This window comes from Coenobita brevimanus, chromosome 52, assembly GCF_032717465.1.
Source record: "Coenobita brevimanus isolate Jiangsu-jjx chromosome 52, ASM3271746v2, whole genome shotgun sequence".
Classification (NCBI taxonomy): domain Eukaryota; kingdom Metazoa; phylum Arthropoda; class Malacostraca; order Decapoda; family Coenobitidae; genus Coenobita; species Coenobita brevimanus.
In genome coordinates, this window is record NC_137005.1 from 41,833,152 (window position 1) to 41,842,721 (window position 9,570).

The following is a 9,570-nucleotide window of genomic DNA, read 5'->3' on the forward strand; positions in this document are numbered from 1 at the left end:
AAGTGATCTCAGTAAGGTAACTGATAAGGGTTTTTACTTTATCATTATCCATTGAATCAGTAGCAGTGCTGTAACAGTGTGAACAGCAAACTTCACTAAGCATACCCTACTGGAGTGCATACTGTTTTCATAGTGTTTGGAGTTAAAAGTACTTTTCCATAAATGAAATTTTGAGGCTAATTTTTATTTCACATCGACTGAACTTGAACTACACTGGACTAGCCTAACACTCTTATGTAAGATTTCTCAAAACTAAAGGGATTGGATTGGATAATTGGAAAAAAAAGGAAAAGGATTGAGGCGTCTAGCAATAGATAGATAGATAGATAGAAAAGCTAGCATCAAGCCACTTATTGACTCTATGGTATTTAAAAGGGGTTGGGTGGGTATTAAAGTGAATATATAACGCAGAGAGGAAGCTATCTAAATATGTTTGCAGATGATGCAAAAATTCAAAAGAAAATTACTAACATAGATTCTTGCAAAGAGCTGCAAGAGGAATTGAACAAGCTTCATGAATTGAGCAATAAATGGCAAATGGAATTTAATGTGGATAAGTGTCATGTAATAAAATTTGGTAAAAGTGAGAAAAGACCAGATTGGTATTATAAGTTAGGAAGATCAACCCTACACATATCAGAAAAGGAGAAGGACCTAGGAGTAATTATCAGTAACAGACTATCTCCTGATGATCACATCAGTGAGAAGGTACGAAACATGTATACATTGCTTACTACTATGAGAACAGCATTCACATATATAAATGAAGATAAGCTGAGGAAGATATTCATCAGACCAACTCTGGAGTATGCATCACAGTAGTCTGGAATCCTCATCTCAAAAAGCACAGATAAGATTGAAAAACTACAACGGGCCACTACAAGATGGGTACCAAGCTTAAGGGATTTAAGTTACTGAGAAAGACTGGAAAGATTGAATTTACCAATGCTGCAAGAGAGGAGGAGGAGACATGATTATGCTATATAAATGCATATCAGGGGAACAGAAAATAGACATAAATGAATATATATCATATGTGTGAAGCATCAGCAAGAGGACAGTGCAAAATACAGCATAAAAAGAGAGGTGATAAAGATGTAAGGAAATTCAGTTTCCCTAATAGGACAATTGATCAGTGGAATGCACAACCGAATGAGGTAGTGTGTGCCAAAACTATTTATAATTTCAAGGATATGTCTGATAAAAATGGTTTAATACACGAGACAGTACGAGCTTGACTCATTCCTGTAAAGATACAAAGCTAAGGCAATCCTCACGCGTAACAGATTAGATAACTCGTCCTCAGATGATTAATTATATCTATGTTTATCCAACCTAACTCATTCATACCTTAGAAATTCAAATTTTTACTGCTTTCCGCCTAACCTAATTTAATTTAAGGGTGGAAACTACCCGAGAAAGCTTTGAGATGAATGATAAGAGAAGCCGGAATGACCATTTACCTTTTGTAAACAAAGGGCGAGAGGCTCCGATCAAGTTACCCCTACAGAGATCAGAGGACAAATGGCATATTTGTGGCGGCCTCTGGCAACTCCCGCGCATGTGCCGTAGGGGGCGGACAGGGGGACAGATCATAACGCTACACCGGTATATAGCAACAACAAAAAGTTTGGTTTTCCTTGTTCATTGCAAGACAAACCCTACACTTCTTCCTACTAATTATAATTTGAATATATAATGTAGATATTGGGCTGCTCTAAATCAAAATCGAGCTTCCTTTGAAAAAGAAATAAGCATTTCTAAAGTTTATTAAAAGTAATTTTGTCCCTCTTCAGCCCAAAACAGAAATGAACTGTATTGTAATATTTACTGTTGTAAAAGGTACAGAGTGCCAACAAAAGAAGGTGGCGGGTCTTGCCACACACCTTCTTCAGCCAACATACAGTTACATAGAGTTAGTGACTGGACATTCTTAGGTGTGGCCTCACCGTGGTTTACACATTTGGGTGTAGCCACACGTACTTTGGTAAAAATAAGTTACACTCCATGTTTTAATATAGAGGTATTTATAAGATGTATTACATACAGGAGTAAGGGTTGATTTTTTAAATTTTTGAATGCACACAAATACATTATGTAGTGCCAGATTCATGAGAAACATTTTTTTTTTTTTTTATACTGATGGTGACTATTACTTACCGTTGAAAGTTTTTCTTTTGGCAGTAGACTCTAGAGGGTAATTGAGAACTTTTAACATGAGTGACGTGGAGGGACAGGTTGACGAATGAAGAAGTGAAGGAACATTGTGGGGTAGATGTGGATGTGGTTGAAAAGATCAGGAGAAATACACTGAGGTGGTTTGGACATGTGGAGAGAATGGAGAATGAAAGACTGACTAAGTGGGTGTATGTAGGTGAGGTGGAGGGAGGGAGAGGGAGGGGTAGACCGAGGATGAGGTGGAGGGATGGAGTTGAGAGGTATATGAGGGACGGGGGGGTGAGTTGGGGGGAGGGTAGTCAAATGGTGGGTGACAGAGTGACTTGGAGGCGTTTTGTCTGCGGCCACCCTTTGCGGGATTAGGGCGTCGGGCTATAGATAGATAGACTTTTTTTTTTTTTTTTTTTAGCATATTCGCTTTCAGTACACAATATCATTCAAATTTTGCCGCAACATAACCACCATTCATACTGTTATGCTAGGTGTTTTTGGGTCGGCTTCTCGCCCTAAAGGCACTAGCTACTGAGCGGGGTCGTCTTTCGAGACCTTACTAGGCATAAAAACTCGGCAGGCTACCTTAACACATGTATTGCCTTTGTTATGCTGCGTGTTTTTAGTCCGACCTCTCTTCCTAAAAACGCCCGCGATTGAGCGGGGTCCTCTTTCCGGACCGGAAGTAAAGCACCCACAAAGAAACAGGACATAAAAACCAGGCAGTACACCGTAACACATCTATTGCCTTAATTCATACACCGTTACAATATAGAACAGAGAGACACTGGATATGTTTTGGACAGGGACACAGAGTTAGCCTTCAGTATAAATGTACACAGTTACACTCAGGATATAGTATTCTTCACTTACACATGAATAATAAATAATGAATACACGATACCTGTATTCTGTTTATAGGCAGAATTGATATTTTAGATATTAAACGGCCATACCACGTTGAGTACACCACTTCACGTCCGATCAGCGAAGTTAAGCAACGTTGGGTCTGGTTAGTACTTGGATGGGTGACCGCCTGGGAACACCAGATGCTGTTGGCATCCCTACGTGTCAAGTGGAGTTGGTGGAGGATTAGTGCCCCTCCCTGTAAAACAATTAACTCTGAGCCCTTGGCCACCCCGTTTGGGATACATGGCGTCTGGCAATGAATGAATGAATGAAGTCTGACGCACTAGGGGTTGACAGGGCCAAGGGTCAGGGGAGTGAATATTACTATAAGTGTTCAGGGTGCGAGCCGCGACACTTGGGAAAGTCACTCGCGGTAACTCTTGTTCACAGGTATTTGGTTTTCCCGCGCACCACTGGTCTTGACCCACTACTTCTATATGTTACGGTATCTGTATTAGTATTTTCTGAAATACCCGCGGCCGCCGGACCGCCCACCCCGCCATCCCCCACCCCACCACTGAGCCACTACCACACCACCACCCCAGGAGGACACCACGGTGGGGATAGTGACCCGGAACAAGAGGGTCACAGAGACACTACTGTCCTGAGTCCCTCTTCCCCGCAACTATCCCAACACCAGGTAAGCAGGAAGAGACAACGACCCTGCGAGCAGGACAGCCGTCGACGGCCACTGTACGTGACGGGGAAGGAGCGGCCACTGTACGCCCTTCAGTTACCACCCCAAGGGCAGGAGGCCCAGGGCTACGGCCAGAAGTACACACCAGGGTAAGGGGACCCTCGGCTACGGCCTTAGTGTGTACCGGGGAGGGCGCTGCCTCTGTGCAGTGAGGGAAATAATATAAAGTCTAATAATAATAATAATAATAATAATAATAATACAGGTCAAGTGGTGGGAGTTCGAAAACCTGGAGTCATATTCGCAAAACTTCCTAGGACTATACTCGATTTTTTTCCAGCTGATGATCCACTTTCATGGATGCGGCTGCCTGTGCACTCCTGCTGCGTGATTGGTGGATTTCAATTTCATACCTGAAATATTATATTTACCAAAAATAATTGTACCTTATATTCCGATTCTCATAAATGCGGTTTGCATTGTCACTGTACTATACAAACAGACATGAAACGAGAATGTATTTGTGCTACACCAAAACGGACAATGAATTTGACGAAGTTAAATTTGAATTGAAATATTCATTGTTGCAAAAGGTAGAGTTGTTGCATCTCCATATATTTTTAAAAAAATAAACGTATTTTTTTTTATGCGAGGAAGAAGGAACCAAAGGCCATGAGCCCGCAATAAGAGTTCTCTCCAAGAGAAAAACAAATTACGAGAGAGAGCCAAATTCAAGATCCATACATTTCGAGATGCCTGGACACTGCGTTTGAAAGACTGGAGATCATAGGCAGCAGGAAATGCAGACAGAGGGAGACAGTTCCAGAGTTGACCTGTTGGTAATTATTTATTATTTGGCTGGGTAAGTGCAAATAAAAGGTATCTTATTACTTAGGCACTTGTTGCATTAGACAATAGCACCATTCTAAGTAAATTAGCGGTTCTGTCAGTGGTAAAGTGGTGGAAGTGGGAAGGCGAATGGAACAGTCGCTATAGAGGAGGGGGGGACACGAGAGACGGCCAGGCGGGAAAAGCAAGTTGTCTCATCTAGCAAGATGTCACACTTTATTATGGATCACACCTACTCCATTGCTTCGATACCTTCGCCCATATTATCCGTAAGTATATATATTTATTTATTTATTAGAGATGCAATAACTCTGCACCTAGCACAACAATAAATATTTCCATTCAAATTCAACTTCCTCAAATTCACTGTCCGTTTAGGTGAAGCACAGATACATACTCATTTCATGTCTGTTTGTATAGTACAATGACAATGCAAAACAGCATTTTTGAGAATTGAAATATAGGTACGGACAATTGTCTTTTGTAAATATGATACTTCAGGTATTTTTTTTTTTTTTTACCCATTTGTTTTTCCTTCCTCCGTTCTGTTAAAAAAAAAAAAAAAAAAAAAAAAGAAATTGAAACCAATCACGCAGCAGGAGTGCGCAGATGCCACATTCACGATAGTGGATCATCAGCTGGAAAAAAAATTGAGCATAGTTTGCATGTCTATTTTTTTTACCTTCCTTATTACAAGTGCCACACACTTCAACACGAAACCACCGAAAAACAGAAGTACAAGGAATAAACCAAAATAAAAGCTATGCAAACTTTATGTATCGTGGAAATTAGGCCAAAATCGTTTATAAATACAACCCATAAACCTCCAGTATCCGCCCACAATACGATTGATTTGATTTGAAGTATTTATTGTGATAAAAGTATACTTGTTGCCTCTCTTCCTCTCATCGTGCGATTTTTTTTTTTTTTTTCTGGTTGGTGGTTCCTAGCGTCAAAAAATATTTGGGAGATGCTGGGCTATGAATTTCTGCCCTGGTACATGCTAAACTGCAATATAAGTTCCGGTGGGGGAGATGGACGTGCAGCAACCTCTAAAAATTCCTTGCGTGACGTGATGTATCTGAGCGATTTTGGCGTGAATGGATTTTTTTTTTTTTTTTTTTTTTTTTTTTTTTTTTTATATGTGTCCGACTCTGGGCATAGGCTTCACAGCCTGCTTCCAAGGCCCAGTAGTCCTCCTACGTACCGCACACCTCTACATGTCACCACTTCGGCGCTAACACCCACCGTCCATATTGAATACATGCTAGGGCTGTCTCATACAGGACTGGTGTAATGGTATTAGCGGGGGTATTTTTACGACATGTCAGCGGGCCTTCTGGTAGATCAGTAAAGTCTGATTTTATGAAATTCAAATCCTTAAACTGTTCCCTGCCCCAGCGGGATTTGATGGTGTTCGTTTGTCAAAATGTGTTCAGGATTTGTAAATCAACGGTAAAATGTTTTTACCTGCATCGCAAGACGCAGGGAAATTAGAGAAACATGATTTTGTGTTGTTCTCGTTCTTGTTGCAGGAGAAACCTCTGAATTAACCATTATATATATATATATATATATATATATATATATATATATATATATATATATATATAAAATGTGTGTGTGTGTGTGTGTGTGTGTGTGTGTTGCACTGAGTAAATGGCCAGCTTGTGTCAAGAACGTAATAAAACAGATCATGGTGCTGAAGTGGTGTAGGACAGGTGACAATCCCACTCCCTTACCTGGTGTTAGTTAAACAACTTGTAATAACTCCTTGATGACTAAACCAGTGTCCATGCCTAAGTTGTCATTCTGGCAGGTGGGTCAGCCACCGGAACACTACGCCTCTCCTAAATATTAATTTTTTATTAGTCTTCGACGCTTATCTCGCCATCTTACTCCCTCTCTGCTCTCTCACGTCAGTCTGGGTTGCCACTCATTATCAGCTTATTATCAGCTTGGTAGTGAACGTGACCTGTCCACATACGTTTTTTGCTTTTTGGCCATAGTGAATGTATCCTCTACTTTCGTCTGTCCTCTTATTCAGGAAGTTCTCATTTTATCTCTCCATGCAGTGGACTGACTCAGGATGATGATGATGATAATGATGATGATATAAAACTAATAACGATGCTGTGATGGACGTGTATCCTGTGCCTGAAAAAGAACAGTGTCTAGTAACCACATCGCTATGATGACGTCTTTCACCCTCATTATATTGCAGCCTTTCACATCACTAACACAGATGCTCACCTCCTGTACCTCACTCACAACTGAAAATACAAATCACGAACAATCTTCTCTGCCCTCATTGTAATCCAGCCTCCTCACAACATTGACCCACTTACCTCATAATTGCCTCACGCTAAATAAATACAACACACGTTCTGCCCTCACTGTAACGCCGCCCCTTAAAATACACCATAGTCACTCATACACCTTATACTCACAACACAAATACATCTCACAAACAATTCACACCACAAAACACCTCAAGCCACTCAAGACAAAATACAACTTGCAAACAATCCATTCCACTTCAGTTTCAAAAAATAAAAACACAACACAAACAGAGAGACAGACAGCTCATTCTGCCTTCTCCCTAAAATGTCCCCTCGTACCATAACATACTCACCATAGCTACCTCACTCGCACCACATACAGGTGACAGAATGCTTTGGTTGTTATGTTTTGCTCGTCACACCTTAACACAATTACCTTAAGCACCTGATTCTCACAACGCACTCACCCACACTATGACATTACACACATCAAGCACATTATTCTCACAACACACTGTTGTCCACTAAACCGTAAGACACCCACGTCAAGCAGTTTATTCTCAATGCACTCTCCCCCACTATAATGTAACACTCTCCTCAAGCACCTCATCTCAACGCACTCTCCCTAGCTATAATGTAGCACTCACTTCAAGCACCTCATCTCACAACGCACTCTTCCTCATTATAATGTGACCCACTCACTACAAGCACCTCATCTCACAAAACACTTGTCCGCCAAATTGTAACACATCTACCTTAAGCACTTTATTCTCACAGCACACTCTTCTTCACTATAATGTAACACACTCACCCCGAGCACCTCATCTCAGTGCACTCTCCCCAACTATGATGTAAAACACTTTCTCAAGCAGCTCATTCTCACAACGCACTCTGCCACCAACATAGTGTAGCCTTCATACCACAAAATATTTACTCTCCTCATTCACCTTACTCTCACAACACACTCCAACCTCACTGTAGAGCCGCCTCGTCTAACTTAACGTGCTCACATCAACCCTTCTATCCGATGATGTATTTAGATTTATATTTTTGCTGTTTACAGACTATTTTACTCAGCTATGATACTCTTTCCAGTAACAGAGGTTAGAGTATTACTAAACTAACCCCATAAGAAAAAGATATCCTTCCTGAGTTCGTTTGTGTAGCATCATCTGAATCAAGAGGTTAAGCACATCACTCACAACACAGGCGTACGTTCACCATGACCTTCAAAAGATAACTTGGAACGCCAGGGTGAAGTGACAGGATTTCAGTATTTCATCAGGTTCGCGTTCACTTGTACAAACGACCATAATTATCATCGTCAACAACAGCTATACGAGTAGTTCGTATACCATTAACAAGTTGAGATTTTCTTCACTTGCAGTTTATTTCTGTAATTCAAGGGAGAATAAGATAATATTTTGGCAATGCAGCGTTTCCGTCACAGTTTTTCGTAACTACCACCATACTGCGTTCCAGTGTTAAGCTTGTTACAGCTCAGCATCCAAGACGGAGAGGGGACAGTTTTAGCTCGATAGTAGACAAAGCATACATCTTTATTCTGCCTTGCGTTCCTGTGACTTACACTATGCTGCCGCCACCAAGCTCAGCAGAATTGACGCGATAAGACATGGTTGCTTGTGTGTCCACGTATTCATCCTCAAGGCAGCCATTGTTGTTGCTGAAAAAGAAAAAAAAGTGTATGCAGTGATACTTAGCATGAAGGCCACAGAGAATATTTCTGAGTAATAATGTACTTTCCTTTTCTCTAGTTTGTTTTGTTTCGTGCATCTTATATTCATATACACTACTGCACGTAATGTACTGTATATACTTATTCGAATCACAGGTGGATATTTCAAGGAAAAAGAACAGAGTATTTTTTTTTTTTTTTTGTCATGAAACAACAGTGCTTGGGAAAGTTAGCACATGACACAGTAGGTATACAGAAGCGTCGCATCATGTTACACTGGCATTTCATTAGCGCTGGTATTTCACAGTGGTAATTATATCTCACCAGCATTAAATTTGAATCCTTTACAGCGATGACGTATAATCTTAGTTTATTCCCACTAACTCCTAACAGTAACATTCAGTTAAGGTGAGACTTATCGAAATGGAAGGGTTAGATAATAGCCTCATCCCTGCCATGGTCGGTGCAACCCAAGTATTCTGATCCAGCTAACGGCACACGATTCAGTTCAGCTGAGAGTACCGAGTGAGCCGTATTGTTAAAAAAAAATTAAGTGGCATCTACCCAAGCATGAAAATAAATTGTTTTGTGGTAGCAAGAATAAACAATACATAATCGAAGTAGTAGTAGTAGTAACAATAATACGTACTCTAAAACGAAAGACGTCGTCGTTCTTGCACCACTAACTCAGTCCTAACACACTGGTGAACCAAACAATACTGAAAGGAAGTAGTAGTATACGAGTATATTGCCCAGTTATCTGCACCGCCTTTATCAGTCTATGTTAATCCGTTCTATCGTCACCCACTCCCTGAAACTCCCGACTCTGAATGATATCGATTGGTAACGACACGACGGCGCCGAGTGGTTTAGAATCATTAACACATCCGGTTTGGCCCTTTGAGAGTAATGACATCTCGTTCCGTTATAGTATTTGTTATTTCCACACAGTTTTATGACACTTAAGAGACATTTGTTGATGGAAGGGCTCGATGTAACCTTCATTAATTCCTCCATACAGTACTTTT

At 40.7% G+C, this 9,570-nt stretch overlaps 1 non-coding gene across 1 annotated transcript; it reads left to right on the forward strand.

Moving 5' to 3' along the window:
• The first annotated feature begins 3,111 nt into the window (after positions 1-3,111).
• Positions 3,112-3,230, forward strand: LOC145400579 (5S ribosomal RNA). Its single transcript, XR_013897463.1, has one exon. It is a non-coding gene; the product is annotated as a 5S ribosomal RNA (ribosomal RNA).
• Positions 3,231-9,570: the final 6,340 nt, after the last annotated feature.